The sequence below is a fragment of the Anser anser genome (assembly GCF_964211835.1).
Source record: "Anser anser genome assembly, chromosome: 1".
NCBI classification, from domain to species: domain Eukaryota; kingdom Metazoa; phylum Chordata; class Aves; order Anseriformes; family Anatidae; genus Anser; species Anser anser.
In genome coordinates, this window is record NC_139720.1 from 23,232,411 (window position 1) to 23,256,856 (window position 24,446).

The 24,446-nt window shown below is 37.5% G+C and overlaps 1 long non-coding RNA gene across 3 annotated transcripts in view; it reads right to left on the minus strand.

Moving 5' to 3' along the window:
• The window catches only part of LOC310892472, a 146,335-nt gene that overhangs the window by 8,592 nt on the left and 113,297 nt on the right, over positions 1–24,446 (minus strand). For 2 of the 3 annotated variants that reach the window (XR_014578167.1, XR_014578168.1), the window contains exon 6: positions 13,701–13,786. The exons of the other annotated variant lie outside the window; for it this stretch is intronic. This is a non-coding gene — a long non-coding RNA (uncharacterized lncRNA). The remainder of the gene's footprint in view (positions 1–13,700; positions 13,787–24,446) is intronic. 3 annotated transcript variants of the gene reach the window in all.

Below are 24,446 nucleotides of genomic sequence, written 5' to 3' on the forward strand. Positions count from 1 at the left end.
AAGCATTCTGATTTTTATGATTCCACTTTAAAATGGCAACACTTAGGTGTAAGAAAACACTGTCTATCTGTCCTACAGTTGCAATAAATGTGAAAGCATTAACATTTCAATCTGGGCCAGAAAAATCATTTCAGTACTAAAAAGTAAATGTTGACCCTTGTATAAAAAAAAAAAAAAAAAAAATTAAACTTCCTGAAGTGACAAAAACTGATCCCTCCTTTTTCATACTTTTAAAGAAATATTTGAATGTAAGGCTTTTCCTTTTCCTTTTCTTTTTTTTTTTCTTTTTTCTTTTTTTCTTTTTTCTTTTTCTTTTTTTTCCTTCTTTCTCTCTTTTTTCTTTCCCTTTCCCTTTCCTTTTCCCTTTCCTTTTCCCTTTCCTTTTCCTTTTCCAATTTCATGGGCCATTTGTTCTGTCTGTTTCATTTCTCGCTTTCTACTATCAAGATTGCTGTATTCAAATAAGGTCTTTAAATGTATTAGGAGATTCTCTGAAAGGATAACAACCTCATTTCAAATGCATATAGAAATGAATTTAAATGGGCTTAGACAACTCAGATTAGAATGCAATTTACAGCAAATTAAATGTCATTTTACCAGAATTTTCTGGCCAAAATAAACTGCAGTAAAAATTCTAGCATAGAAATATGTGATGTTTTTATATGTATATAAATATATCTAAATCATCCTTTCCAAGGTGATAATGATTTTATAGCTTTTAAAAAAGCAATTATTATAACCAGTGTTCAAGAAATATCATTACTAAATATTCTAATACAGATGCCCTCCTTTACTTCAGACAAGTAGTAAATTCAAAAAAAAAAAAAAAAAAAAGATGCTGGTACCCTTCTTGATTGGGATATAGGAAATATGATGTATAAGGCTCTGTGTATTCACATATTGTATTAAAGGTGATCTTAAAAGTCATCTCTGTTTTCCATGTATGTATATTTTCTCATTTCCTTCCCATGTGAATTTATATGTCAGGTATGAACGATATATTTCAACACGGGCTGTTATTATCTGGAGATCAAAAAAAAAAGAATTTTTAAGAAATTATATATTGATATTCTGTTGACTACCAGACTTGCTTATAGAGAAATATGTGAAAATATATCCACTTTATAGCTAGCATCTAGAGAAATAGCATTAGCTCAAATTTAAATAAATGTGAGCAGTAGTTTCTGGTAACTGCATCAGGATTGCTGTGGAGTCACATATCTTAGTAAGCAATGTAATTTTGAGGAAAAGCTTATGTGAAATGTAAAAATATGTCTTTTTATTGTCCAATATTGGTAAAAATATGGATAAACTTATGTTCCAAGACTTATTTTATATTCCATTTTAAATGTTTCTTTATATATATATATATATATATATATATATGAAAGTTGGGAATATAGGGAAGCATTCTTCCTTCCCTGAAGCATCTTGCCATATTCTGCCTACTGCAAACTCTGCTGAGGAATGTATGTTGTCAGTGACAGAGGACATTGTGAATATATACAATACATTGATAGGAATTCAACAAAGATGTTCCAAAGATCACTCTATTGATGTGACAATTTTGCTTAACATGCTGGGCTCTCAGTGTGTCACAAAGAAAAATTGTTAACATTCTTTTTTTTTAAATTCAATAACCAATTCAAAAACAAACATTAGTCTATATCTAGCTATTACAGAAAAAAAAAAAGTAATAATGCGGGTAGAGTACTTGGAAAAGTCACAACAGTAGCAACAATATAATTAAAATTTTAATTGGCATACTTCTTAATTTCAGCCCCTTTTTTAGTGTTATGTTCACCCTTCTACTACTCCTCTGGGTCCTAAGGTTGATGGTTTCATGCTGGTGGTGGCGGTAGGAGTTGTGCCAGTAGGTTGTCAAAGAAGCCTTTGATGGGATCAATATGTTAATGTTGATTGGTTTCTTCTTCCACTCTTCTTTTCTCATTTATTTATCTGTTTCTTTCTCTTTCTTCTCTTTAGGTTCATTTCTATATGTTTGCTAATAAGCATTTATATATTTTTCTATATTCATTGGTCTGTAGCTTCAGGCTGCATCCATGGTTACTATATATAGTGCCATATACATACGATGGGATGCATCCATGTGTGCTGAGGGAACTAGCGGAGGTAATTGACGAACCGCTCTCTATCATCTTTGAAAGGTCTTGGAAAACACGAGAGGTACCTGAAGATTGGAGGATAGCCCATGTCACTCCAGAATTCAAGAAGGACAAGAAGGAGGATCTGGGAAACTACAGGCCAGTAAGTCTCACCTCTGTCCCTGGAAAGGTTTTGGAACTGCTTGTTCTGGATGCCATCTCCAAGCAATTGGAAGAGAAGAAGGTTACGAGTAGTCAACATGGATTCACCATGGGGAAATCGTGCTTGACCAACCTCATTGCCTTCTATGATGGTATCACCAGCTGGGTTGATGGGGGGAGAACAGTGGATGTAATCTACCTTGACTTTAGCAAGGCTTTTGATACTGTCTCCCACGACATCCTGTTAGCAAAGCTGAGAAAGTGTGGGATAGAGGAGTGGACAGTAAGGTGGGTTGAGAACTGGCTGACTGGCCGAGCTCAGAGTGTGATGATCGGCAGCGCAGTCTGGCTGGAGACCTGTGACTAGCGGTGTTCCCCAGGGGTCGGTGCTGGGCCCAGTCTTGTTCAACATCATTCACCAGTTCTGGGATCCCTGGTACAAAAAAGACAGAGATCTCCTGGAAAGAGTCCAGCGGAGATGATACGGGGCCTGGAGCATCTCCCATCTCCCCTATGAGGAAAGGCTGAGAGACCTGGGTCTGTTCAGCCTGGAGAAAAGAAGACTGAGAGGGGATCTTATCAATATTTATAAATACCTTAGGTGTGGGAGACAGAAAGATTTGGCCAACCTCTTTGCAGTGGTCTCTGGGGATAGGACAAGGGGCAATGGCCATAAAATGGATGAGAGGAAGTTCTGCACCAACATGCGAAAGAACTTCTTCACGGTGAGGGTGCACTGGAACAGGCTGCCCAGGGAGGTTGTGGAGTCTTCTTCTCTGGAGATATTCAAGACCCACGTCGACACCTACCTGGGCAACCTGCTGTAGGGAACCTGCTTTGGCAAGGGGGTTGGACCTGATGATCTCTGGAGGTCCCTTCCAACTCCTACAATTCTATGAATTCTGTGAATACGATATTCCCTATTTGTTTACTCTCTGCGTTACCACTAAAACAAGTTTTATCTGTCTCCAGATCTGCATTTTTTTTAACTGACAGGTACCAAGATGTTTAAAACTGCAGATTCTTCAGTTGCAGCCTGGGGAATTTGTGCCCCAAATTGTATCATCCCATGCCTGCACACTTCTACACTCCTTCCCATGTCTCCACTTCTCAAGGCCTCTGCTGATGTACCAAGGCTGTATTTCTCTACGTTACATCATTGTGCTAGAGTCATAAATATTTAATTCTGCCTAGAACAATTGTTAGTTCCTGCTAACATATATGAAACAATCATTGCACCACACCAAGATATAAAATAATAATGATGATGATGATGATAATAAATCAATAACAATAAATAATACTTATTAATAATATTAATAATAAATAATTAATAATAAACAATGATCAATAATAAATAATAATAATAACAACATGTCATATAAAATATCTAATATATATAAATAAACAGATTAGATATAGAGATATAGACACCTGGTCAATTAGAGTGATCTCATAGCTAAGTACAGGAAAATAAAACTGCAGGCAGGTTAAGAAACATTGAGGCAGAGCAGGCCTGACAAGCCTCAGTCCTGAGACCTCACAAACTCAGCATGAAGTCTGTTACTAGCAAATAGCATATTAATAACACAAAGGCTGTATAATTGCAATTGCTAGAAAAAAAAAAGCATATTGGAAAGAAACAACGAAGTGCTAATTCATTTCAAATCTCGACAGAGAGTTTAAAAAGACAAAATATAACTATTGCTTTGGAATTTGGTCTCGCATTCCTGCTCTTGTAAAAGTTGTTTACTGATCTTCAAATTAATCTACAAAACCACAATTTCTTGTTCTTGACCATAGCCTTAGTCTCTACAGTCTTCATAGACTTTTTTTCAATCAGAGTATTACAATCTATGCGGAAAGAACGTACTCTTAAAATGTAATAAAACGGCAAAGCACTAGCAATTCTATTCAGAGAAGCATTTGTTTTTTGGGCAGAAAATACTTTTTTTTTTCAGAAATACATTTATGCTTTAGAATACTTGCTAATGCATTGGAACTAGTCTTAGACATATATTAGAAACAGTAGACAGCATCAAGGGGAAAAAAAATCTTTTTTATTTCATATCTTAGGTCAATTCCCACAATGGGATAGTAGATCAGAACTGACCACTGCACAAAGCACACATAAAAAATTATATTCTCCATTCTAGAGCTGTATGTGACTCATAATAATTAGCATGTCAAATTCTAATCTAACTGTCAATAGATCCCTCCTCTGTAATCAGATTTCCCTGTGCTACAGAAACCTGCAATTTATTCTGCTTATGCTATCGCCTGTAAATCCTAATTAATATTTAGATTCCCATTTAATTGAATTCAGTAATGGCTGTCTATATGCTAATTTGTTTGTAGTTGAAGGCCATCTGTTGTGGTGTAGGATCTTCCCATCTGTATTTAATAATTTACAGACAAGTGGACTTGTCTTTTATGTTTAATTTCTCTCCTATTTCTTTGTTTTAGCTCATAAAACCTGTACTAAAATGAAGTGACTGAGGTACAACTTTACTTTTTACAGAGTAAATACATGGTTCCATAATTAATCAAATAAAAAGAATTATTATCATTGGAAATTCAATCTCCATGTTATTTTTCCAATTATTAAATTACAAATACTCTCTTTGTACTGCATGATTTACTGCCAATTTTGTTATCTAGATTACATGAGCTCTTGACTTTTGTATCCGCACTTTTATAGCCATGGGCTGCCAGCTTCTCTGGGAGAATGTTGTGGGAGACCATGTCAAAAGCCTTGCTGAAGTATAGGTAGACTACGTCAACAGGCTTTCCCTCATCCACCAGGCAGGTGGACCAGGCAGGTCACGCGGTCATAGAATGAGATGAGGTTGGTCAGGCAGGACTTGCCTTTCATTAACCCATGCTGACTGGGCCTGATCCCCTGGTTGTCCTACATACATTGCATGATTGCATTCAGGATGACCTGTTCCATCACCTTTCCTGGCACTGAGGTCAGGCTGACAGGCCTGTAGCTCCCTGGGTCTTCCTTATGACACTTCTTATAGATGAGCATAACAATAGCAAGTCTCCAGTTATCTGGGACCTCTCTGGATGACCATGACCACTGATAGATGATGGAAAGCGGCCCAGCAATCACATCCATCAACTCCCTCAGCACCCTCAGGGTGCCATCTGGCCCCATGGACTTGTGACAGTCCAGGTGGAGCAGCAGATCTCTAACTGTTTTCACCTGAACCGTGGGGGCTTTCTTCTGCTCCCTGTCCCAGACTTCCAAGTCATCTTCCAATCATCTAAACTGTAAATAAAAATTCACTGTCTACAGTGGTAAAAACAAACTATGCCAAGACACACTAACAGATTACATCATGATAAGATAAAAAAGACTTGTTGATTAGCTTAGATAAGATACTTGACAGAATGAACAAAACAATGCCTGTTGTAGATAAGACATATTCTGGCATCAGCTTTTCTCACCATATTATATTTAGTGAAGTTTACAGACAAGGTGGTGTTTCTTTTTTTCTTTTTTTACAGAATTGTGGGAGTCGGAACGGACCTCCAGAGATCATCAGGTCCAACCCTCCCTGCCAAAGCAGGTTTCCTAGAGCAGGTTGCCCAGGTAGGCATCCAGACAGGTCTGAATATCTCCAGAGAAGGAGACTCCACAACCTCCCTGGGCAGCCTGTTCCAGTGCTCTGTCACTTTTCTTTTCTCCAGGCTGAACAGACCCAGGTCTCTCAGCCTTTCCTCATAGGGGAGATGCTCCAGGCCCCGTATCATCTCTGCTGGACTCTTTCCAGGAGATCTCTGTCTTTTTTGTACCAGGGATCCCAGAACTGTATACAGAACTCCAGGTGAGGTCTGACCAAGGCAGAGAAGAGAAACTAATGAGAAGCAAAATGAATGGATGTTTAAGCAAATCACAAAAACACATAATATGCATGCACAGCCATACACAGTGTCATAATTTTGTACTACGTGAGAGGGTGAAACCTTGAGTTATCCAGAGCAGACACTGGAAATGTGATTACACAAGTAAAGGCCGGGCTCTTGCTCTGCACTGAGTGAAATGGAATTATTATGTCTGTTAAGCTCATGGAAGGAAAGCAGAGAGTTCTCCCGAGCTCAGAGCATTAGACATGACACACAGGCTTACATGATCATCATCTACTTCCTCTGAGGCATTACATAAGCATTATGCCTGTTTCAGTGGCATTCCCTATCATTTTAGTTACATTAATCTTTTTTTTTTTTCCATTTAATACTTTATTTTACCTGCATCTAAATTTCTTTTATATCTCTTTTATGTTTTTGGTTAAAAATATATATATCTTCAACTTGCTGGGCATAAGGCAACATTAATTGGAAAATGCAGAAATTATTAGTGAAATTATAATAGTTACTCAAGAAAGGATGGGTTTTGGTTTTACTTGGACCACTGAAGACTGGTCATTCTCTGAGAGAGGATGACGACCTAGAAACACGGCAACACTATTATGAATTTATAATGAATTCCATATTCTTGATCCTTCACCACTGAAACCGGTGGGAAATTTTCCTGCAAACTTCACAGAGGAACTTGGTCATGCCATCTAAATGCTGTGCATGTCCATTATTCATGAAGCAGAAATTTAAGTACTTGTTTGAACTTCAACTCTTAACTAAATTTTAGCTGTGTTAAACCTATCTTTGAAAAGATTAAAGGGAAGATTTGTGAAAAGCATTAATCAAGAGTGAGAAATAAATCTCTGTTTTCTTTCTAGAACAGTCATCTTTTGGACCATTAATTAATGTATCCATGAGACTGAAAGATGAGATTTAAGCATCATCTAGTAACAAGTATCAGCTAAATGCTTGCCAAATCTTTTTTTCTGAAGACCACAGGGTATTCTATGAATAAATACAAGCACTATTTAGTGCAACTTCACATTTAATTGATTCTTGTGATAGTTTCAAACTTTGCTTACATTCAGATTAGCATTTACAGTCACATCCCTTCCTAAAAAGGAAGGAAGCAGGGAAAAGCAGTTACTGAGTTTTTATTTTATTGGTTTCCTCAGGAATATATACTCCTCCTTCTGATTAGCCCTTATTTTCTCTGCTTAAGGGGTAGTCTCTTGCTTGGCTGACTGGCACAGCTAAGCCCTTTAGCAAGCTCTTCGTTACTATAATTCTAAAGTTCAGCAATAACTCCTCTGTAGCTCACAGCAACAGGATGTGATGACAGACTTTTAATGCTTTGTGTCAATAGGATAAACAATATGCTACGCTGGAGAGCTTTCTCAGATTAACTCTGATACAGCAGCTGCAATAATATATATTAATATCTCTGCATTATTAACTATACCTCATAAGTACTGTTATCTGCATTTTTTTTCTGTTTCCACCCAGAAGGAGTATGGTGGTTGGTATGCAGACAGAAATCAGATATGTAAGTAAATAGCACTATGCAAGATCCCAATATTAGTTTTCCTGACAAAAATTAGATAGTAATTAAAAATAATTATATCAGTTGAAGTGGTAATTAAGCCTCAAACCCAGGAAGCCTTATGCATACAGGGCACATTTTGTGTTTATTGGTAATGCAGTACATAGGAGGCTTTTCAGAAATGCTCTCTGGCTGCAATTACTGTGTGTATAGATAAAGATGTCACGTTAGTAGAGTCTATGGGATAGACATTCAGCTGGTGTAAATAGTGAGAATGGCAGTAAATTCAATTACATTGATTTACACCAGCAAAGATTCTTACCTGATGTGCTTCAAAGCCTTTATGAAAACTTCCACAAAAACTTCTGCTGTGACATGGTTTTTGTGTACTTTAATTTCACTTCATTAATTTTACTAAGCTTTAACATTATTTATTGGGCCCTAAATGTCTAGCCTAAATGAATCACTGTGCCTGATTAGATCCTGGCCCACTACAGTGTTTGGTCTTACAGATGCCTAGTATAAACTAGTCTTTAGCGGTAGACAACAGAGGCAATGTCTCTGTCTATGCTAAGATGAAATAAAGCTACTTATGAAATAAGATGTTTCCTTCCCTCCACTGAATTGGTTCAAATGTAACCATCTAGGTTACATTTAAAATCTCACTTTTGATGCCTTGAAATATATGACATGAATTTTTTTAAATGTGACGAAACATTAAGGACACAAAATGTCCGTATTTTGTACTTTACAGGACACACAAAACTATATATGCCACTGATGTATATATGCTGTAAACACTTTGCTGAAGGTTGATATCCAGTAGATTAAAAAGAAAACTATTAGAAAAATTGCAATTTTTTTCTCTGGGAGGAACAATATATATGCACACTCCAATATCTGAATCATTAATTTGTCATGTTTCTATTAGTTGTATTTCTTATGTTTCTTACATTCAGAGTACTGAGAAACTATTCTCTACGTGTTGTTGGTTTTAGATGTGTGACTAGATCGGCACTCAGATATTGCATTGTTTAAAGTTCTTATTTAAACAATATTTCAGATCATCTCCATCTCTTCTTACGTCATTGTTTCCTCTTCAGAGGTCTATTCTGGCACAGAATCAACATTTCCACAGATGAGTTGTGAAATGCATGTCCTATAAATGTAACTTTTTATTAAAGGAGAAAAGAATCTTTTGCAACTAACACAAAGCTTGAGAATCCTCAACATCACTAGAAATAACCTTGATTTTCCCACCACCTTGTGCATATTGAAGATTCAGGTAATAATACTGATTGCAAAGGCAGAAGCCCATGCAACGTAATTATGCACCATGAAGCATACAGCCATTAAGTTTCCTCTGTGAGTCATACTTATGCTGCATACGGACTACCTAATAATTCTAAGTATTTTCTAAAAACTGACATAAGGTTTGGAATTTATAATACAGGAATGATCAGTTGATACTTCTCATTGGTCTGTTCTCCCATGTGCCCAGTGATAGGACGAGGGGGAATGGGCTAAAGTTGCACCAGGGGAGGTTTAGGTTGGATATTAGGAAGAACTTCTTTACCAAAAGGGCTGTTAGGCATCGGAATGGGCTGCCCAGGGAAGTGGTTGAGTCACCATCCCTGGAGGTCTTGAAAAGACATTTAGATGTAGAGCTTAGTGATATGGTTTAGTGGAGGACTTGTGAGTGTTAGTTCATAGGTTGGACTATGCGATCTTGGAGGTCTCTTCCAACCTAGATGATCCTGTGATTCTGTGAAAAGTATCTCTGTCTCTTTGAGACACCTCGTGTATGTGTATTTTGCGGAAGGAGAAAGAATAGTTGCAGTCTCTAAAGACATCTAAGTTTTGTTTGTTTGTTTGTTTCCCCCATGTTCCTTGCTGCTTGAATCTTATGGAGATGAGAAAATTCATAGGTCAAACACTTTATCATTTTTAATTGAAATTTATATATAATATAGAATTTCTTCAATCACAGAGAAAATTAGAGGAAAGCAGAGGAAATCTACATCCTACTATTATTCTAATTCCTTTTCTTTTGCATATACCATGCTAGCTTATTAAACTTGCATTTGTAACTCTCTGAAAAAAGAAAAAAAAAGGAAAAAGAACCAGATTGCTAGAAACTAGCATCTAGCATCTATCACTTCGCCACATGAACTGTCCAAATGCTGATGTAATTACTGATTAGAAAATTTGTCTAAATAGATGCTTCATATCTACCAGATTTTCACTTGAGTTGAGACCACTTTCTGATTTAGGGGCGTAACTATTTCTTCATGTCTCCCAGAGAAAGTACAAATAACACTGACGGGTATAAGTAGCAAATTTATACATACTGTTAGAAAAGTGCCTCGTATTACCCATCCTTTCTCACTTTGCATGTCCACAGTCAATAAAAAGATGGAACAATGTTCCAAATACAGTACCTAGATAATGATACAATACACGGCCATGTAGCCAGCCATTTGTGATTTTTCACACATTCTCTATAAGCAAAATATTAATAATTTCAAACAACATCTGGATTAAATAATTCTCATGTTAAACACTCTGTTTGAGGATCAAAAGAAAACTACTTACTCCCTGTGCTGATAAGAGTGTTATATACCCCTTATGAACACTGCAGGTTCAAGACACCAAATGTTAGGTTGCAAATCTTCCATGAAGCTTAGTGTTTTTAATCATTAAATTATAGATGTCTGACAGCACAGTAAAGATTCACAGTCAGTATCTTTGTATCTAAAGGAAGTACACAGGATGTCTGTCAAGGGGCACAAGTGTTATATTGACATTAATAATGTGAACAGCCCTGGTCTTCGTCTCCAACAATGCATATAATCATTTATATTGGTTGTTGGAGCCTGTAGCATTTCTGACCTGCAACAATTAGCGCTCCCTCAGACACTGATCAAACACAGCCCAGAGAAAGTTTCCAATAGGCAGCATAACTGAGAATATTCTTAACAATTTATTTTTTTTCTCAAAATCAGAGAATAGACACAAGCCCATTTGCTTTACAGGTACAGTCATGACATAATAGCTATAATAGCATGATGAGCACTGGGATATCTACACAATATCTATACATTCCTAGTAAGGAGTGCTGAGATGGGGAGAAGTTATTTGTCTAACTGCAGTCCCCACTGAAGTGAATTTTGGGAGAGGATTTGTCAGCCAAAAAACATGCATTTAAAATTTCTTATAAATTCATTCTTACTGGGGACTATTTTATTTTCTTAATTCCTGGCAGCACTGCCCACAAGGACGTCTAAAAATAAGTGGCCTATAATGATAGAAATATCACTTCCAAAGTAAAAGTTAAATCTATATCTAACTTTATGCAAACTCATGCTCCTTTTTTCCTGCTTGCATTGCTGTATGCGTATTATGTAAGAAACATAATAATTAATTAATTTCCTCCTTGAAGATGACAATATTTGGAAATTTCATTTCTTTCACACAACTTTCTTATATCATTTGTTACAGCAGCTGTCAGTACATAGCCATTGAAAGAAAATATATGGAGGAAAAGAGGAAGTAGAGATTCTGAGACAAATATTATGCATGTGAGTTCATAATGGCATTTGCCAAAGGGAATTCTCAAAAGTGAAGTATATTGTCAAGGTCTAAGAAATGAAAATTTCATTGTTATTTCCAATGCAACAGGAAAATTATGATCAGATCTCTCTTCCCACATTTTTTTTCTCTCTGAAACCTGCTCCAAACCCATCTTTCCAATAAATTATATGCAGTAATATATCACCAGTTCAGAACTGCCAATATTTCACCATATTTCTTCTGCTGTATTATCTAAGAAACGCTAGACTCTAAGCATATATCTCTTTGAGTAGAGCACAATGTTAGGTGGCAACAATGTCTTCACACAGTAGATTTTAGGGACCTAAAAGATTCCTTTCAAGAGGATAATAACATACCTTACAGTAAATGAATTTCACCCTTTTATGGAGAGCCAACATACAGTCTATGAATGTATCAGCTGAGTTCTATTTAAGCTCTTAGAAGAAGGTATAGGTATCAGATCTCAAGTTTGAATTCTCAGTCTCATCCTATTACATTCGGAGGACTTCAAATCACTCTCTGAACAGTGGTGAATATTCCTTGCAATTGTCACCCTGTATTATTCTTCTCATGATACATCATAAGGTTCTATTTCATCCCCCTCTTCAAAATACTTGTGAGAAAAAAAAAAAAAAGCTTTACAGTATCAAATAATAGGAATTATCCAGTACATTAATAAAGATAAACAGGCTCTATTCTAAACATGGTCCTCGCAAACACAATTGCATTTTAATCACAGACAGCAGTTATCTACTTGTTCTGTGGTTCAGTGAATCATGTTGTACACAATGTGTTTCTCAGTCTGCAGAAATGACAACTCAGGCCTCCCTCACTTTGTTAGTGGTAATATAATTGCATAGGACAGCTAAAAAATCAAGGTGACTTTTCTACTATGAATACAAAACATGTAATTTTAAACTCTTTAACTATTCTGCATTATGTCGCTATGTTCAGCATAACTGTGGAGCACAATGGGTGGTACTCATGAAAGATAATGGACTTGATACTGTTTTGACTAGGCTGATTTTCTTTATGTTCTTGAAAAAACACATGTCATCCAAAGAAAATCATTTTTTAATGCTCAGGATAATTTTTAAACTTTGGTGTTTGATGTATGGTTTTAAAAGTCCGGGACTGCTGAGTTAGTAAACCTTAGAACCAGTCAAATAAATTTAAGGAACAAACTTTTTTTCTTTTTTTTTGGGGGGGGGTTGGTCTCAGGAGTTGGACTCAATGATCCTTGTGGGTCCCTTCCAACTTGGATTATTCTATGATTTTATGATCTTTCATAGAGAAACATTATTTAAATATAAAACTAGAAATGTAATGTTTTCCAGTATCATGCCAATTTCAATTATTTATGGGAAAGTATATAAATGATTTATTTCCTCTTTCTTTATTCTGATAAGGTCAAAACAGTCTTCTAAAGTATTTAGTTTTATATTCTTGATAGAGAAATAGAGAAATAGATAGATGGAAAGACAGATGTATACAAACACACAGAGCCATATAGAGCATTGAGTGTACTATGTGAAACATACCTGAAAATTAAAGTCAGATTCAAATGGCATTACATTAATTGACATTTCATTACATTAAAGGGATAAAATGACAGAATGAAAGAATTTAGCTTGGAAGGGACCTCTGGAAGTCACCTAGTCCAACAGTGTCCCACAAGCAGGGACAGTCAATCAAGTTGCACAGGGCTATGTCCAGCCAAGGCTGGATTATATCCACAGACAGAAATTTCACAACCTGTTTAAATATTTGACCATCTTTCCTGTAAAAACATTTTCCTTGATGAGGACTGCAGAAGAATGAGGCTGCAAGCAGGTTGAAATGCACTGGTACTCTTATATATACTAGCAATGCTTAGAGACTTTTAAAAATTACTTTTAAAAATATTCAGTCAAAGGGAACCTGAATCATCCAGCACTGAAGGAGCTATATGACATGACAAATCTCAAAATATTTTTCTTAACGTAATTATTTCTCAGCAAACTACAACCTCACATTTAGCTTTTCTTGTCCTTATTTTCCCTTTAGTGTACTCTGTTATGTGACTGTGAGATCAAAAATTGCCATATAATAGGGAATTCAAAATATGTTTTTAATATGCATTTACATTCATCATGAGCAGACTTTCCTGAGTACTGTGACCACCTCTCGCCTCTGAACATTGCCTGAACTAGATATTGATTGGGGGTTATTTGGAATGGTAAGTGAGCTTCTGTGTCAATGTACAGAGCTATACAAAGTAGTGAGGTCCAAAAATCTAAACAATGTTTGTGTTCTCTCAAATTCCAGGTTTTAAAACAAATGAGATATAAAAACGTGAAGATTACTGTGTCCTTTAGCTAAAGTAAACAGAAATGAATGACAGGGGCTTACCAAGCAGACCTGAAGGAAGACTAGCATGCCATACATACCATAAGAAAGTACAGAGAAATAAGTACATTTTCAGGTCACCATCTAGTTAAGAGAAGGGATAGGAAATCTCCAATGAGAAGTTGCTCTGCAAAGAAAAAAAGTCAAATATGAAATCACTATCTCATCTCTCATCTCGTCTGAGAAGGGGGGGATGAAGGGTAAATCTCACCAAACACTTGAGAACTTAAAAAAAAAAAAAGTTTCCCTTAATTTTTATAATTACTTTGAAATTTTACTAGTTCCTTATTCTTTCCCAGTCACTTCCTTAAACAGAATGTTCTGAAATTAATGTGTGATTCAGGCTACATATTCATCCATAAATTACTTTACAAAAATCCTCAGTCTTGAGCTGTCATATCTTTGAAAAATTAAAGATCATTTATATTTACCTATTAAATCTAAGCATAGTTAATGCCTTCAATGAAATCAGAGAATATGGTTTGTAACTATCACCATAATTCCAAAATGAGTGGGTCTACTGAGGTCATTTTTCCATTGACTGTACTAGCTCAACATACCTAAAGGAAATTCTAGACACTTGAGAAATACGTGAATTTCCTCCTGAGAAATACCAAACTTCTTCATGCGTGAGGCTTGACATTTCTTTCCATTTCTTTAATATATAGACATCCTCTGGGAAGTCAGAGGTGTGATTAGTAAGGCACTGAATGGCAAACTTTCCACAGATGTTTTGCCATGTCTTTGGAGAGACAATGATGCCTCCAAAAGTAGATCAGGTACTGCAGAAATTCCAGAGAGACTGGATAAGGGATGGAGCTTAGTACTGAAGTGACATCCCACTCCCTGAGCCTTGACACCAAGAGCTGGCATCCCATTCAACTGCAATGTCTTTTTTAGGTAACTGAATTGATCCCACCACAAACACTAGGGAGTAGCCACAGCACTTAAAGAAATGCACCAGAAAATGGACAGGAACTATTAAATGCAACGGTAAATGGAAAAATATATATATATATTAGAACACACTTCTTCTTTTAAAGAGAATCCTTTAAGGTTAACTTTCATTTTTCTTCTTTAACTGCAAAATGGTTTGTTTTCTTCAAAGGAAGCCTGCCCACCAGGAACTAAGGTTGCCTGCCAGCTCATGTATTCTGTTGCAATATTTTCCCTCAGAGTAAGGAGTTGGTTACTCAGTGAGCAGTGCCCCGTGTTTACGTCAAGCTTAGAATACTGTAAAATGTGAAACTGGCTGATTGACAAGACATCTGGCACACCCTAAATCACAACAGTTTCTTTTGCAGTAAGTGGGACACTGCAAAAAGCATTGTACATTGCTAAAGAGACCATATGGTCTGTCTGCCTTATAACACTATGCCAATAATTTTGGCATGTCTGTGCATGTGCATAGATAGCTTAATTTAATGGTAACATTTGGGCACTTTTTTCATGCATCTCTTCTGTGTCCAGGATAATTGAATCATCTCCTTGTGCATGTATATCCTTGTCTCTGACATTTTAGAAAGAGTCAAGGAGTTTTTCAGTCTTTATGTGCAAATCTAGATTTTCTGATGATCTCTGGCACCTGTTGCTCTTTCAATTGAAAAGTTTAAGATCAAAAGTATAGAGAGACAGGCAGTATACCCCTACTCTAACTCTTTTTTTTTTTTCTGACATCACTGGAAAAGGACTATTCATAAACTAAACAGTAACCATCACAAATGACTATTATCAAAATAAACTACTGTAGCTCATAAAGGCAATTGTTTCTTTTGCTATTTCTAAGTAGAACCCATCATTAGATCCAGCGTAAAGTCAAAACAGGCTTAATGAATACAGTGCCTGTGTATATTTCTTCAAATCTTTGCATACCCTACACTTATAACAGGCTTTTCACCTTACCTATTTTAGCTTTTTCTACCTAACATTCCTATGCATTGCCACAGCAAGCTACTACTGCAGTTTGTTTCATGACCTCTCTGTCATCTTCAACCATAGAACCGGTTTGTTCTTTATTTATTCCTTAAAACTCATTAAAAGTTTTCAAATTACACTCAACAAATTACATGGAGACATTGCCATAGTCTTTTACCAGCAACTCAGGAACAACTGAGTCTGAGAATTACTTCCTAGAATCTGGGTAGCCAACAGGATGAAAAAGTCAGCTTGAATTACCTGTTCTAGTGAGTGATTACCTCAAGAACTCCCATATAATTTCTTTAGCTATATGGGGTCCAATAATAGTTATATTTGCTGATTATTAATAACAATTATGCATACCAGAGTATTTGTGGATAAAAATGGGGTATACTTGAGTGAATTGTTTGTTAAACCTTTTGGATTTTGGAAAAGCAAAGTGCATATGAACAAATGTGGTTTAACCTGTCAGGCAGCTAAGCACCACACAGCTGTTCGCTCACCCCCACCATCACAATGCACCCCCCACCCCAGGATGAGGGAGAGAATCAGGCTTTAAAAAAATGTAAAAGCTTGTAGGTTGAGATAAAGACAGTGTAATAGGAAAGAAAAGAAGGAGAAATAATAATAATAATGATGATAGTAATAATAATAATATGTGCAAAGCAAGTGATGCACAATGCCATTGCTCACCACCCACTGACCAATGTCCTGCCTGTCCCTGAGCAGCAGTCTTCCCCCCGACCCTGGCCAGTCATGCAATATTAATTGTTCAGCATGACGCTATATTGGACGGGATATCCCTTTGGCCAGTGTGGGCCAGCTGTCCTGGTTCTGTTCCCTCCCAGCTCCTTGTGCCCACCCAGCCCCCTCACTGGCCAGGCACTATGAGAAGCTGAAAACTCCTTGGCTAAGCACTTGGCTTGCTAAGCACTGCTCTGCAACAATTAAAACATCAGTGTGTTATCAGCATTATTCTCATCTTAAATCTAAAACACAGCACCATACCAGCTACTAGGAGGAAAATTAACTATCCTAGATAAATCCAGGACAACAAAGCATTTAGATGGGGGACTACAGATCTTTATGGATAGCTCTTTATCTTAATTGATTCCTAATAAACTTGTACACTTGAATGAATTGATCAACTGTTACCAGTTCATAGAATCACAGAATCATAGAATCATCGAATACCCTGATTTGAAAGGGATCCTAAAGTATCATTGAGTCCAATTCCTGGCTCTGCACAGGACCACCCAAAAATCAAACCATATTTCTGAGAACGTTGTCCAATGTAACAAACATAACTCTTGCCTGTGTCAGCCAACATTATAGAAAGAAAAAGTCCTCCTTATTGTATTTAAGTTCAGGCATGAAGACTGAAAGCTGGATCTGTCTGTCATCCTTATCCATAAAGAACAAGATGTGATGTGATGGGCTCCTGTATGAATATAACCCGGAGCAATACATGTCCCCTGCAGAACACCCACACACAATCTTCAGAGTTTGATCCTACACCGGTCACGCTTCATGGCCATACACATTGCTTTATAACAGTCCTTCTCTTCAGCAGCATTTAAATCATCAGCAGAGATGTCTTGGCTACAAGCATTCAACAAAAATGTTTTGCTTTGAGAGTTACAAGACAGAAAAAGGAGCAGAAGGATAGTCTGAAAGGAGACTCAAACTCTCACAGGAACATCCTAAAGCAGCATTGCTATGCCCAGCAGAACCAATCTGTTGTTATGCATAATGCAAAAGACCAAAAGTACAGCATGGGCCAGCCACTGCAAGGCCAAGAAAGGCGACCTTTTCCCTTTATCACACATGACCTGTGTCACGCAGGCTTTACATGCCTGTATGCCACTTCACTGGAGCGTGAGGATACACTTTCAAACCTCAGGATGTTACAGATTGATCTCACAGAACAATCTTATTGTTCTAATAGCATCAGGCTGTTTTGGAATACCGCAAATCATTAGATTTTACAAATAATTTTAAAATCACATCATTTTTAAAAATCTGAAATTTTGTGTGCTTTGCTTGAAGAAGAGCTCTTTTATTTTAAAACAGTAGGAGGAGTCTTCATAGCTTCCAGAAAAAACAAGATCACACAATTTTAAGCCTAAAATACTGCAGATGGTTTTTTTTATTCATTTCATATTACATTCTCATCCATCTCTGAGTAATATTGTTTTTCCATTCTCTCTGTTATTTCATTTTTCACCCTGGATTTGTTTATTTGTTTTCCAGATGATTTTTTTTTTTCTTTCTGCTTCATTATCCATAGCACTCTTAAGTGCAGCATAAAAGGCAGAATTTGAGTCTAATTTTCAAACCCATTGGGGGAAAGTAATTAAGCAAAATATGTTTCTACATTCTTAATAGTATAACACCACAAACATTAGGAACACATTGATATTGTAGAGTGGCACTTAAAAAAAATGGAAGAAAGCAAATCTTATCACATGAACCTTGTGTTTGAAGCACAAGACTAGTAAAATCAGACCTTGAGGGCAAGCCAAGCTTCAAAGAACACAAGCAGAATTGATCAATACTGTAGTTAGACTCCTTTGGAAAGTTTTCTCTACCCTCTAAATTTATTGTATGAGGGGGTAACCCTAGGAGGTGCCACTGAAAGCAGTAAAACAACGTGGCTAGAGAGAGCGTGGCTTTATGCAGTCTGGCTTTTCTACAAGAACACCACATTTTTGTTAAGCGAGTACAGGGTATTGTATGCTTGTATACTTGCTCATTTTTTCCTATATTGAAAATTATTTAACAGCATATGAAAAAGAAGAAAGACCTTCAGGAGTTAGGTGCAGAAAGGGCAGTGTGTCATAAAGTTCTAGTTTGCTTCTATCTAATATAACTAAATAATATAATCTTTTACATTCCCATATCAGATCCCTTTTCAAGACTGGTAAGCTTTATTTCCCCTTATTACTCTTTTGGAAAGTCACATTCCTCTAAACATTCTAAATGTCCTTATAATTTTCAGCCAAGAACTACTCCTGGTCTATTTTTATGCAACTGTTCATGCGTCAACATGTTTTTTTAGATTTTGTACCTGCTTGTCTTCTACAGAATTTGCCTGACTGTATTTATATGGAGAAATCCTCTTTACTGTCAGTCTTTATTTTGTTAAGCTTTGTTGTTGTTGTTGTTGTTGTTAAGCCATGACAAAAAGAAGCACAAAAAGAAGCATGGCCAGCAGGTTGAAGGAGGGGATTCTCTTTACTCTACTCTTGTGAGCCCTCACCTGGAGCACCACATTCAGCTCTGGGGGTCTGCAGTACAAGAAAGACATTGACCAGTTAGACTGGATTCAGAGGTTGGCCATGAAAATGATCAGAGGGCTGGAGCACCTCTCCAATGAGGAAAGGATAAGAGATTTGGGGTTATTCAGCATGGAGAGGAGAAGGCTCCAGTAAACATTATTGTGGCCTTTCCATAGATAACAAGATCTTATAAGAATTCTTATCTTATAAGAATAGAGAATTATAGAATTGTAGAATATCCTGAGTTGGAGGGGACTCACCAGGATCATCAAGTCCAACTTCAGGCTCAACATAGGACTACCTAAAAATTAAACCATGAGAGTGTTGTCCAAACACTTCTTGAACTCCAGCAGGCTCGGTGCCATGACCACTTCCCTGGGGAGCCTGTTCCAGTGCCCAGCCACCCTCTCAGTGAAGAACCTTTTCTTAACATCCATCCTGAACCTCTAATGGACACTAGTTTTATGTCCTTCTTATATTGTGGTGCTCAAAGCTTTACATAGTACTCGAGAGGAGGCTGCACCAGTGTAGAGCAGAGTGGGACAATCACTTCCCTCGATCATCTAGCAATGCTGCCCTTGATACAAGGATATGGTTGGCCCATTTGGCAGCCAAGGCACACTGCTGACTCCTATTGATCTTGCCATCAACCAGAAACCCACATCTCCTTCTGCAGAGCTGATCTATGGCCTGTTGTCCCCCAGTCTGTACCCAGCCTCTCGTCCCTCAGTCTACCCTCAAGGGAGTCAACAGTTCCTCCCAATTTAGTATAATCTTCAGTCTCTGGATAGTTGTTCTATTATGGAAATAATTAAATGGACTATTCAAAATATCATGCAAATATTTCTGGAAAGAGTTCTGCTGTAATGATCTATTCAATATGGTTATAGAACTTCTTTTCAGGAACTTTCCTTGGAATCAAACATAATTCACATATGTTTAAAGAATGTGATGAAGAATTACACAGAAGAGAGAGGCTGGTTTTATATGTTACAATACTGATAAATACTTCCTATTTTCAGTATGACCTTTTATATGACATATGCATCTCTTCTCATTTAAAAATATCCATCACCTGAACTGTTTGTTAAATTACAAAAGATGGGAAACAGTTTGCAAAACTCTTTTACCAGGACTCTTTTGGAAAATGGAAGAATCTTTATAATCAATTTGACCATCATGGATTATGACTATGCCATGTGGGCATCTGTACAGCATAAATAACAGTATTTAAACTTCCAATATATTAGAATCATAGAATCATAAAATCATTAAGGTTACTTACAATACGTTTGTTACACTTTTAGTCTGTTTTATTAAACCAGTAGTGTGATGCCAAATATTTTAATGTTACCTTAACTAATGTCACTAACATATATCATGTCAGATGTTTTCTCCAGCTTTTTGGACATTGTCTATTCCTTGAACATAACCAAAAAATAGCCAAGCAGGTCCATCAACATTTCAGTATCTTTAGAAGTATTCTTTTTGTTTTTCCACCAGAGAATTTAGCTTGATTGTTCATACACTGTAATACTATCATATCTTATTTCTGGTCTAGCTTTTCTAGCATTTTCTAAACAATAGGGAAGAGTGAAGCATTTGTGTCACATGGCACAGAGGAAATGTACTGTTTATCTAAATCAATAGTTCTTGTCCTTTCTCTGCACAGTATATCATTAATTCTTCTATTTCTATAATGTTATAATAGAGAGTTCCTCTTGTGATAAAAGGTTGTAAAAGCTGCTGCATCTCCTTATACAGACCAGCTGTCCTCCAAAACAGGGTAAATACAGAGGATAACCACAGAAACATGCTTTCCTTATAGAATGCCATTAACAGTGACACAATTATACATCTGGACTCTACCTTACAATCACCAGTGCTGCACATATCTCATCTATTCTTATATCTATTACTGACAGGAATATGAACCTCTGATCTGAAAATTCTCCTTTAATTTTTGAAAAAAAAAAAGAAAAAAAAACCTCTAGAAAAATATCCCTAGCTACTGAAAGGCAGCTTGTTGGCTGAGTTAAGCAGGAGGGAAGTCTGCATTTAATCAGTTCTGCCCTCATTACTGCAGTCAGTGGAAATTATAGTTGGCTGCAGGGGACAAGAGGATAATTTGTCCAGCCAAGAAAAGAAATTAAACACCCAAACCCCCAAAATGATAACATTGCAATATGATTATATGAGAAGATTAACCATCTCAAAAATAGGACAAAAAATTTAGTGGGCGTGAAAAGAAGCAAAACAAAACACAAAGGAGTAGAAAAATACTAATTTTATGTACTATTTTCAAGTTCTGAGATCAATATCTATCAAGAACTTGCATGTCTATTTTGTTATAATTTTCCATATGTTTATATTCCTTTATCTTAACACTTGCGCACACAGTTAAGCACTTCATTAAAAAAGGCATTTACGAAACAGAGATTGTTTGTACTACCTTCCAACAAGCTGAAATGCCTGAAGCACTGAACTCCATTTGGTAGACATGTAATAGTGTGTTCTAATTTTTACCTGAAACAGATAGCCCAAAGATTTAAAATGCCATTGGGATCAATCTATTGTTGAAATGTGTTTTTCAGATAGTACCATTTAAGAACAGTCATGCCAAATAAGCTTAAAGATTTCTGATATCATTGTAATAATCATAATATTACAATCATCACAAAAACTGTCTTGGGATTCTTTTATTGGTCTTGGTAAAAACTAGTCATTTCAGAATTAAGGTTGAAACTAATTTTAAAATTTCATAACACTATACAACCAAGGTAAGATAGCTTGAAGAGACCTTGGTTATTAGAGACAGAGACCTCTGCAAGGGCAAAGTGATGATAAGTAGGAAGGAGAGAGCCTTAAGGGAATAAGGTGGATAATAAGATTTTTTGTTTGTTTGTTTTTAACTAGAATATTAATGTACTTAAGCATATACAAACAAATGACAGGTATTTGGGCAATAAGTAACTCAGATGAGCTACTGGTAGTGACTGTTTTGAGATGTAAAAATCAGATTCAGACACCATAAGTCCCAAAGTTAAAGAATATTCAGATATTGCTTCTGGGCTTGGTTTCATCAGTAATAGCAGATGAGATACGTGACAGATGACCTGAGCTAGGGATCGTAACAGAGCCCAGATAAGAAAGTTTAACGAAAAATATTTCTTTAAGGAGTTACGATATGAAAGAAATAGGAAAAAAAAAGGAAAGTGTTGCTAAGTTACTCTGAAAGCTTTTCAGACAGCTTTTTCTTCCCAACAAACACGTTATTGCAAAATGCCTCTTTCATGAAACCTTTGGTCTGTTGAAACTGTTTCCCTCTTGGTGTATTTTTTTAATATATTTTTTATCATTATTATTATTATCACCTGCTGCTAAACACCACCTAACCATTCAGTGTCAGTTAAAGGGCTGTGCCTCAATGCCCACGGATTGACCCAGTGCTCTTCCTTCCCAGCCCAGCCTCCTAGCCACCCTGGCTCCTTCTGTCCCCATGGCTGCACCAATAATACCTCCAGTGTGGCCACCTCCAGAATATGCCTCCTCCTCACAGATTTGTTCATACAGCACCTCAATGATAGCCACCAGACTGCGTAGTGAATGTGCTCAGCCAGCTGAGGTCTCATACATCCTGGAGAATATGGTTTGTCCTGTGGCTGCACTGATAGGCTTTCGTTCAACAGGCCAGTCAGGCTGGTCTGAAATGCAGCATACATCTACTCATGGGTGAATTTATTCCTCAATATTTTTTTTTCAACTGGGGAAATGCCATTTTTTTCAAAATGCCTGTTGACAGTGCACTGCCACACAATCCCGTGCATAGGGATTGGGGGGTCATCTCCAAGCATGTGGAGGATAAGAAAGTGATCAGGAGTAGTCAGCACGGATTCACCAAGAGGAAATCATGCTTAACCAACCTTATAGACTTCAGTGACGGAATGACTAGTTGGGTAGATGAGGGGAGAGCGGTGGATGTAATCTGCCTTGACTTCAGCAAGGCTTTTGACACCGTCTCCCATAACATCCTCATAGACAAGCTCAGGAAGCGTGGACTAGATGAGTGGACAGTGAGGTGGACTGATAATTGGCTGGATGGAAGAGCTCAGAGTTGTGCATAGTGGTGGTCTAGTTGGAGGCCTGTAGCTAGTGGTGTCCCCCAGGGGTCAGTACTGGGTCCAGTTTTGTTCGGGCTAATAGGATGATTAGAGGACTGGAGCACCTGTCATATGAGGACAGGCCGAGAGAACTGGGCCTGGTTATCCTGGGAAAGAGAAGACTGGGGGGAGACCTCATCAATGTATATAAATATCTGAGGGGAAGGTGTCAAGAGGATGGAGCCAGGCTCTTTTCAGTTGTGCCAAGCGACAGGAAGGGAGTCAACAGGCACAAACTGAAGCACAGGAAGTTCCAGCTGAATATGAGAGGACACTTCTTTACTGTGAGGGTGACAGAGCACTGGCACACGTTGCCCAGAGAGGTTGTGGAGTGTTGTGGTTTAACCCGGCCGGCAGCTAAACACCACACAGCCGTTCGCTCACCCTCCCCCCTCCCTCTCTGGGATGGGGGAGAGAAACGGGAAAGTGAAGCCTGTGAGTTGAGATAAAGACAGTTTATTAAGACAGGAATATAATAATAACAATAATAATAATAGTGATAATGATAATAGTATTAATAATAATAATGTGTAAGAAACAAGTAATGCACAATGCAATTGCTCACCACCCGCTGACCGATGCCCAGCCTATTCCCGAGCAGCCGGCCCCCCCACCCCGGCCAGCCACCCCTATATATTGTTTAGCATGACATCAGATGGTATGGAATACCCCTTTGGCCAGTTTGGGTCAGCTGTCCTGGGTCTGTCCCCTCCCAGCTCCTGCTGCACCCCTAGCCTGCTCGCTGGCAGGACAGAGCGAGAAGCCGAAAAGTCCTTGGCCTGGTGTAAACACTGCTCTGCAACAATTAAAACATCAGCATGTTATCAGCGCTTTTCTCATCCTAATCCAAAACATAGCACCCTACCAGCTACTATGAGGAAAATTAACTCTGTCCTAACTGGAACCAGGACATGGAGTCTTCTTCTCTGGAGATACTCAAAACCTGCCTGGATGCCATTCTGCACAATGTGCTCTAGGTGATCCTGCTTGGCAGGGGTGTTGGACTAGATGATCTTCAGAGGTCCCTTCCTACAAATACTACAAACCCCAATTCTGTTGAGGCTGAAAGGGCATTAGAAGAAAGACGATGATTGCTACTCATTCAAAAACTGTCACTTCAGAAAGTGAGATGTGGGAAATAAGTTAGGCATACTTGAGCTGTTAGATATGGCCATATGCTTAATTACCTAACAAAGCAATCTTTCCAATCTAAAACATGGTTTGCAAGTAGTTTTTTTCCCACTGTCCACTTTATTTACTCCACGAAACAACCCCAACAAACAATGTAGCATTGCCCAAAAACTCAGCTGAACTTGCTATAGGAATATGACTAATTAAGGTGGTCTCTCTATCCCAAAGGGACCTACCCTGTCTTCACTGTGGCGGTGAGTGTGCTGCAGCATCCTGCTAGAGAGGCAGTACATCAGGT